Here is a 7,393-nt window from a genome sequence, read left to right on the forward strand (position 1 = left end):
CGCACGCACGGCGGCCGTGTGTGCCGCAAGAGCCTTGGGCACTTCGCCGCGAACTCTCTCGGAGCGAAAGAGAGAAAACGAAACTCTCCCGGCGATGAGAATGTGAAATCATTATGCCGCACTGCTACGCCCCAGCTTTTACCGCCGTTTCTCTCCCTTCGAAATCCAGCGCGCGACGCGGAGGTGTGGAAGACACACAAAACTAGATTCACGCGAATCTAGCGATAAACGGAAGATTAAGCGGGGCGAAATTTAAAGAGCCGATTACGTTTGATTGACTTCTGTATGCTTAGTAAAATTATCTCCCGCCCTCTGAATTCTTTACTTTGTAAGTTACAATAATTTTAGCTTGCGCGAGTAATTGTTCGATAAAGAAAAAAAAAATGCGGGGCTCACCACCTAAGCCTCGCCGGTCTAATTGCGCTCATTTACTTCTTCCTAATTATCTTCATTTGTTTCCCTTAAGTTAAGAATTAGCTTTTCCGGGCGCCAGGCTTCTGTGAGCCACTCCAAGGCGCCACGTTGCTCGTACATTTATAAAAATTAATCGTTTCGCCCGGTTTCCTAATTTCTGCGGCGACGGGGGGGCTCCTCCGAGTGTCTTAAATTAATTTGTATGGGCATGTATCTCACTGACGGGCCTGTTGAATCATAAGCCAACATATGCGGGCTCTGATCATGAGTTTTCTTTAACGGTAATCGTCGAGTCCGTGCACTCACGTCACGTCGCATTATTTTACAGAATATTTATATTCAGCTAGCTGCACAAAGCTTTGAATAAAAATTTTTTTTTTTTAATTTATATATAAATAAAAATTTGTAAAAAAATTGATACGTTAATTATGAAACGAAATTAAAGTAGAATCGAAGGAATTTAATTTTATTTATATTCTAGTTTGGATTATGGGATAATAATAAAATGTCTAAGAGCTCGAAAGTATTAGTATTTATTTTTACGTGAAATTTACATTATGAAAAGATTGAACAAATTGATGATTGCAGTGAAAATCGTGATATATTATTCTTATGCTTCTTTTCAACACGCCCTATGTCCTTCGCTGTCCTCTTCTCCGCTCTGGCCGACGTGTATAACGCAATAATCATTTAATTCCGGCGGTCGTACGCGCAGCGCTTGGCGCCAAGTCAATCTAAGCCAACCGGATATGCCTCTCTCGTCTGCCTTGTTCAGTCACTGACGTAATCCCGAAGTTTAGATTAGGCGAAGGAGGGAAGATACGCGTCGCTCATTAAGATCGTGTCCAATGTAAAAATTCGTCGACACGTGCGAGCTCATTTTCGAGCACGTGTCAATCAACCGCGTAAGCGAAAAATCAGTTTCGCTTCGTCGTTACGCTTTCGCGGATTCTATTAAAATTTGCCGGTCCGTTATCGTGCTCCATTATTAGCATTCGATTAGAATTACTAAATAAATGATAATAGGCTGACATTTTTCAATTAAACATTTAACTAAATTTTGTTACCTCGTTATTTTTTGAGCGCACAAGACAATTTATTTATCGCCCACTTAATTCGCCGCTTGGAACTCCAGCTGTCTAAGCAATGAGCCGAGCTATCATCTCGATGTCACCCGCATTATCGCGAGCCGCGTACTTAATATCTCAATCTGGACCGTTCTCTCTGCCTGCGTATCAAAACGCAGCTATAGATCACCGGCGAGGGGAATGACGGTGTAGGATATCGAAGTACCCTTTGCAGTAGTATCGTCTACATCGTCGGGCACAGGTCGCCGACTCGTTTCTTTCTCTCTTTCTCTCTCTCTCGCTCGTACCGGGGCCCCTCTCGGCCTCGCGCTTTTCACCCGGCGCGAAACTGCTAATGAATATCGGCCCTAAATATCAGTCCACGGGGATCCGAGGGGTCCGCCGATGCTCGTCGGTGCATATGTCCGTATATTATGGGGGTTTACACACCCCGGTTCCCCCTCGTGTAACTCCACGCGGCTTCGCCCCGTCCCTCGTATACGCGTAACACGGTCACGCTCGTTTGTCCCGCGTTAATTCTTCGTCTTTCCCGGAGTACCTTGCAGCCCCGGGTCGTGTCGTTTCGCCTAGCCCCCCTTCTCCCCCCGGTATTTCTGGCCCTCTTCTCCCGGCGAAAACTCACCGCGCGACACCATATGTCCGCTCCCATCGCTCCCGGAGTCAAGGCGCGCGACATCCCTCCGCATGAAAATCTAATCGCGAATCCGGCGGAAGCCCCCAGCTGCAAATCCTTCCGGGACTTGACGTCGACGGTTCGCGAAAATTACGTGCGAGAGGCTGCTCGCAGCCACGGGAAGGAACTAGTCGCGGACGTTACTTCCCGTCGTCAGAAATTTCGCGCGAGAACCCTCCGCGTGAGATACTCATGTAATAATTATGAAAAAAAAAAGAGAAAAAAACAAGGTCGCGTATATATTCTTAGTTTCCAGTCTGTAAATTATTATCGTGGGTTTAAAATATTTCACAGTCTTCGAAAATACATCTGCATTCTTAATAAACGGAGCCGCAATTTTTTTCATATCCAAGAATGCGGCGGACGATCAATTTTTAGGTAGATACCGTAATCCGGATTAACGATAACGCCTCGCTTGTTTATTTGATACAGTGACCTAATGAGCCGATAATTTACACGTGGGAGGGCGGGGCGGGAGTAACATTCGGATACGTGACTCGGCGAAAGCTTTGTTTACCGCCGCGATCGCGCAAAAGCGGTCGGAATTGTTTTCGTACGGCGAACCCCGCCGCAGTCTTGCCGTGATCAATGACAAGCCGGAGGCTTAATCGATTCGACGCGCCATTGTCGGCCGGAATTTCTCGCGTACGGATCCATCGATCTTCGCGGATTTGAATCGCGCCCGTGGACACCGATCGCGCGGGCGATTAGATTAAATAAACGATGGTGATTCGGAGAAGTCTGCGCTAATACCGGCGGGGATACTGTTTTTGTTTATTGCCATTTCGAAATCACGACTGTGTCGAAATCATCTTGCGACAGCGCTGAATTTTCTGCACAAATATTAATATAAAGATAAACGCGAGGCATTTTACGTAACACGTAGATTTTTCAATAATTTCGATAAATCTTTGTAACACAAGTTACTTTCGATTCGCTTTACGTAAGGCGATTATTTGTTCTAAAAAAATATATATTCGTAATTAGTGCTGATTAGACATTAGGGTGGAAAATATCCGGGAAACAGTCTGAAGTATCTTCTCGATCGAATCACCGATCCGCCGATACTCGCGGCCGGGATTCTTCCTCTGGATCCCGGATTAATCGGTTTAAATTGGAACAATTTCTGCCAATTACGTTGCCAGTTTCCAGATAGCGCATGCTTACGGTGAAGCCGTCGTTCGTCTACCCGCAGGGGTCCATCTGCGGCTCCCGACGCCGTGTAAGAGCCCGTCGTGCCCACATCGCGCTAATTGCACGCGTCTCTTCACGATACACGTATTTCACACGTATCGCTCGCCGTCAGCGATAACCATCACCCACATATTCCCAATTGGTAAAGACAATCGCTAATATGTTTCTCTCCTTGATTGAGAGTGAGTCACGCGCGCCGTCTCGTCCGTCCCGACGTGAAAAAAAGGCCGAGCGCGGAGGACGGAGGGGAGAGAGAGGGAAAGGAGAAAGGGGGAACACCCGCGGCCTCTTCTCTCGCATTTACCACCGGCGAAACAATTGTTCGACGGGGACAATCAAGTAGTAAATTTGTGGCGCCAGCCGGCTGCCCGTCGTATATCCGGCGTTGTTGAACTAGTTTGCCAAGGTAGTGCCCGCCACTCGCGTACACGTGGGCTCGTTGCAATAACACGTGGCATCGACCTACGATTAAATACAGAAATGATGTCATATTTCGCGCTCCGATAGAAGCGCGAAGGGTGATTTCCCGCCCCCTCCGGCGAACGAAACTAGCTCGGATGAATAACGAGCGAGAATCACCACTATTTCTTTTTTTTTTTTATTCTTTTTCCTCTCTTTTACACGAAAATGAAAAGTGCTGACAGACGTTTTACAGAATAATTGTCAAATTTGTAATGATGTAAAGTGAATATGCATATCTGGGTTTTTTTTTTTTTTTTGTTAAAATTAGAGTTTATTTTTTTTAGCTTTTTCGCTACGACGAATAGAGCCAATGTGGCTCTTTCGGTTCGTAAGTTACGTTCAATATATATTTACTTGAACGAAACGAATTTGTACAACGGACTCGGGTCGGCGCCGGCCGTAAAGCTATAAACCGAGGCACCGAAAGCCAACAAAAAGTATATCTTTTTTCGAGGGTGCTATTTGGAAAATCAATATACTTAGTTGATTGTGTAACTCGTTATTTTGGAATTAGTCCTTACATATAATATTTTTAAAAATGCGCATTTTATTTTAATCTTCTTTTTTTCCCCCCTATTACAATTATCAAAATTCGATTAACTTATTTAAAAAACAAACGATTCAATGATTCTTCATCGTTTCGTCATTAAAATATTTTTTTTTTGATGCCACGCGAAATGATCTTCGCGCGGTCGATTTTATCTTCATGACCTCGTAATTTCGTGCTTCTCTCAACCGTCTTTTTTTTTTCTTCTCTTTTTTCGTTTCTTTTTCTCGCAGGCCGGGAATGTCGTACAGCTTTTCGCACGCTCGCGTCGTCGCGGGCGAACCGCATTCGTCGGGTATGAGAGTAAGCAATTTTCTTCCGAAGATGGAGCGGCCCTGGGACACCGTCGGTGCTCCAGGGAGAACGTACGACGATGCGAGCGAGCGAGTGAGTGAGTATGATTGATGCGGTTTGTCGGTCTCTCCTGACGTCCAACATCTCGTCTCGCGTCATGCTCGTGGATACTTACGCCCCCGACGACGATGACGATGACGACGACACTCCCGATGTTACAGGCGGCTATATCCAGCGCATTCGGTCGCGAAACTTAACTACGTTAAACCGCTGCGTCTCGATTTCCCGGCGTACGCGCGGAGAATGATCTGCCAAGCCGAGGAATACGGAATATCATCTTTTCCGGAAACTTAGTTGAGTTTTTCATACTTGCACGCAACCCGGCGGGGGAAGTTCTCGCGAAAATGGAGAAAGAAGTCGCGCTACCTTCGCGAACCTAATCCGATAAATTGTACGTCGGCGTATATTAATTTTTTTTTTAAGTTTTTTATTTTATTTTTATTTTTTTTTTTTTACTTTCGTGGAATTTATTATAAAAATCGTTCTCGTAGAGAGAGCGTTATTATATTTTTGAGATACGTTGTCGATATGTTATTATCCAGAAATGAGTGCACATGGTGTTCTTTAAAATGCAGCTTTAACAAGATGATGTTCGTTAAATTCTGTTGCATTTGATTTTCGCGTTTGATTCGTTTCAGCGCAATACCATGTTGTATGGGCGGGTGAGCATGTAGCATGATAATTAAATTGTGCCATGAATCATATTAATTTATGGATGCACCGCAGCTACTCGGAAAAGATCTACGAACATTTATTCAATTTGTTCCAAAATTAACATCTATATTTCTGAACTGCATTTGCGATCTTAATATTTATTCTAACAATTAAAAAAAAAAAAGAAAAGAAAAAAAAAAGAAAATTAGCACAAAAATATTTAGCACTGCATTAATTTGGTCACTAAATTTATTCGCGCAAACATCTTTACGCAACTTTTCGCGGCCGTTATCGTGATAAATATAAAAAAAACGAGCGCGTAATCTCGCTTCTTATCGAATCGGAACGAGCGCAGACGAGAGAAATGCAATGAATTAATGCATTGATTATCAACGTAGCTAAGGGATTTTTTTACGACTACACGTGTACTTCTTATCCGCGATTAAACGTAGACAGATGGCAGATATAGTGACGCGTGTATTTCGGCGACGAAAAGTTAAGACTATTGCACACGGCGCGGCTTATCGAAATGTGCGAAATGTCGTTGCACCGAAAAATTTCCGCATTACCGGGAAGTCGCGCAGTTAGGAAAACACCATCGTCGTTTCGGCAAGCGATTAAGCTGTTAAAACTGTTTGATGCTTGATAAACTTTATTACCGTCCAATATCGTGCTGGATTTATCCCTTCAGTACGTATCATAAAAGATTTTCAACGTTCCTATCGGGTATACGAGCGCGTTCGATTTTATGAAAGCCAAGATTAAAGTAAATTCTTCTCCGAGCTAACAGGAAAAAAAAAAAATCTGGGGCGAGACATTCTTAAATCGAATATCCTTTTAAATTTCCAAACACACGATTTTTAATCCGTGCAATCTGTTGTCGTTTGTAGGATTATTAAGTCGTTTGGAATTTGTGTAATTAGAGATTTTGTAATTTAAGTGATTTAATTAATATAACAAGAAGATTATAGCAAGTAAAAAAAAAGTTATTTAAACTTATTTTATTATAACTAATTTTTTTTAGTGAAGTTGATCTCGGTTGAATTTAAAACGTTTGAAAATATCAATTTATATGTTATATTAATTAAATTACCTGTAATCTTTTTACGAATATTATTAGTTTGAATTGCATCGTAAATATATCATCTAGAATTAATTAATTTCCTAAATATTCGAGGGATAATCAGAAAAATTATTTCCCTCGGACTTATTTTCTCGAATAAACTTCATCCGAGTATACAATCCCCTAAAAAAAAAACGGTGGACGTGATCTAAAATCCTCTCAACCAGCCACGAAGATTTCATCTGAAAATCTTCGGAGTCTTATCTTTTAAGAAAGATCGAAGATTACCCTCGCGGCCATAAAAACGCGGAGCCCTCTTTCACCTCCGGCCTCGTTGCCTAAATTTTCCAAGCTCGCCTCCTGCAGCACCCGGCACCATCCGGCGCCGTGATGGGTGTTGAAGGACGAGCTCCGTGCGGCGTACGTGCATGTACGCTCAAATGTGCGGGGGGGGCCAGCGCGCAAATATCAATCAGTGGAGTCAAGAGTAGAATCAGGGTGGCCGAGTGGTTCCACATAATGCTGCAACCCGGAGGTGAGAGAGCGCGGCGCGTGTATCTCGCATTCGGTGGCCGGTGCAGTTCAGACCCACAAACGTGCGAACCCTCCGCGCGCACGTACCGAAAGAACAGCACACACACGCGCGCGCGCGTACACACACGAGTGCGAAATCCCATCAGCAACCCCGCATGCGGTACCGAAGCAATGACGCCCGGTAGCGTTCGGTGGTGTCGCTGGCCCCTCTCCTTTTCATGGATCCGCGATTGTCCACGTGTTGGTTCGTGCATGCACCGCCACGTACACCAGGAAATAACCCGGTGTGTGTGTGGGTGGAGTGGAACCGAGAAGGCGTGCCCGGGAGGCGGAACCGAGGACCAAGATCTCGGTGTGCAACGAGAGTTCTATATGGGTGTTTTCCCTCTCCCGTCGAGAGCCGGATATGT

The sequence above is a fragment of the Cardiocondyla obscurior genome, linkage group LG08, assembly GCF_019399895.1.
Source record: "Cardiocondyla obscurior isolate alpha-2009 linkage group LG08, Cobs3.1, whole genome shotgun sequence".
Lineage (NCBI taxonomy): Eukaryota > Metazoa > Arthropoda > Insecta > Hymenoptera > Formicidae > Cardiocondyla > Cardiocondyla obscurior.